Raw genomic sequence first — 2,229 nt, forward strand, 5'->3', positions numbered from 1 at the left:
CCGAAGAAGGAAATCCTCAGGAAATCCTCTTCCAGGTCATGGGCCGCTAATTTTTCTGCAAGAAACAAGGCGAGGATTAGAGAATGCAAAAAGGTAAAGCGGAATGTTTACATCCAGTGGTTGCATTAACAGAAAGTATTTCGTCGCCATGTGTTTGGAGGTGGAAAATGCATACGAAATGACTCTAGAAAAGGGATCGTTGACAAACCCTGAAAAAAAAAAAAAAACACACAAGTTGAATCTTGACGTAGATAAAATATTTTCAACTGAAAAGACAAATACCGACGCGAATAGACTAAAAAAGAGCATAGAGAGCCGTTATTATTGTTTCTTTAATAAGAAATGACATGTTTGATGACTTAGAAAGTAGGATGGGACGAACCCTGTGTGCTGATGATGGGAATTAGTGGAAAAGATGGAAACATTTAAAGTTTATTGCTAAAAAAAATACTAATGCAAAATATGACGGTTGAAAATTTGTCCTATAAAATGAGATTTAAAATCTAGATTGACTATTTCTTACAAAAAATAAATAGAATAAACTGTTTAAAAGAGTTTGAAAAAAGTTTGGTTTAATAAAAGAACATTATGGATGGTACATATAAAAAAGTTTACAGCTTAATTTTGAAAGATACTGAATATTATGATGTGTTTAACTGGAAGACACTGAAAACAATTTAGGATAGAGAAGAATCATTATTACCAGGTAGGGTTTTTACACAAATAAGTTCTTAGTTTGCTTAATAAAGGGCTACACACAGATAGAATAACTTTTTTGCTTAAATCTATACCTTAAATAGATTTAAGCATTTAATGTGCACTGTTTATTGCAGATGTAATAGTTTGTAATAGATGCCCTTTTATAGGAATGTCAGAGTAATAGAGAGGAAAAGTGAAACATTTTGGAGAGGAAGAGCACCATAGCAGATATTAAATATAGACACAAACAATGTGAAGCTGCTGGACTAAATGCTATGTACATGATGTGCTGGAGTATTTCTTTATACCAGGGGCGTTCAATAAGTAATGCCCCAGACCCACTTCCAGATGTTTGATCAACCTGAAATTTTGCATGTGAAATTATTTAAATAGATTAAATAGCAAATTACAGCTCTAAACTAATGGAGGTTTCTGATTTACAGGTGCTCAAACTGAGTCAAGTCTGTGTTTTTGCATTTGAAAGGACGCACACAACGGAAAACTTTTGATCAAATGAAAGTAACTTATAGTGATAATGTCCCATAATATAACCTTGTAAAACATTTTGCAAGGTCATATAATGGGCATCATCACCATCACCAAAAAATAAAACTTACAGAAACCATAAATAGATTTAATGTGGGATTTAATGTGCACTGTTTATTGCAGATGTAATAGTTTGTAATAGATGCCCGTTTATAGGAATGTCAGAGTAATAGAGACGAAAAGTGATACAGTTTGGAGACTTTTGATGAAATGGAAGTAATTATAGTGATAATGTCCCATAATATCACCTTGTAAACCCTTTTGCAAGGTGATATAACGGGCATCATCACCATAAGTTACTTTAATTTCATCAAAAGTCTCCCATGGTGTGAGTCCTTTCCAATAGAAAAACCGGATCACTGCTCGACACTCAACAGGCTCCATTTCTGACTTTACTCAATTCAAACAGCTGTAAGTCAGAAACCACAATTAGTTCAGAGCTGTAATTTGCTACTTAAACTATAGAGATTTAAATAACATCAAATGCAAAATTTCAGCTGGATCAAACATCTGGAAGTGGGCCAGGGGCATTACTTATTGAACCCCCCTCGTATTTTTTACTCATAAAAAAAATTTGCAGTGAAAACGTGTCAGGTTAGGAACTGGGTCCTGTCAATGAAGCCTGTAGCAGTCAGGAAGAAGTCTTTTTACAGCAGGAGGGTCAGATGCATTTTTACGTGCTCTCCTCTGGATGCTGGAGTTGTTTCATTCCTAAAGAATAGGAAAACTGCAGCCAGTCACCCACTCTGCAGAGGACTGATACACTGCCGCCTGCCCTTTACCCTTTTAGTGGCAGCAGAGTGGTGGTGTCGAATAGAATGTATTAGAATAGAATAGAAAATCCCTTTGTTGTCTCACAATGGTGGAATTCTAGTGTTTACAACAGCAAAAAGTCACACACAAAAAAATACTCACACAAATGTGGACCTTAGAAAAGTCTCTTATGATAACATTATAGTGAAGCGTTGAAAAAAAAAAAATAAA

At 34.9% G+C, this 2,229-nt stretch overlaps 1 protein-coding gene across 1 annotated transcript in view; it reads left to right on the forward strand.

Annotated features, from left to right (window-relative positions):
* LOC107094670 (zinc finger protein 638-like) overlaps positions 1-2,229 on the forward strand; it is a 15,219-nt gene continuing 12,990 nt past the window's right edge. Inside the window, exon 1 of the mRNA XM_015390444.1 lies at positions 1-93. The gene's annotated coding sequence lies outside the window, so the exon portion shown is untranslated. The remainder of the gene's footprint in view (positions 94-2,229) is intronic.

The sequence above is a fragment of the Cyprinodon variegatus genome, unplaced genomic scaffold (assembly GCF_000732505.1).
Source record: "Cyprinodon variegatus isolate N-32 unplaced genomic scaffold, C_variegatus-1.0 Scaffold499, whole genome shotgun sequence".
In the NCBI taxonomy this organism is placed as follows: domain Eukaryota; kingdom Metazoa; phylum Chordata; class Actinopteri; order Cyprinodontiformes; family Cyprinodontidae; genus Cyprinodon; species Cyprinodon variegatus.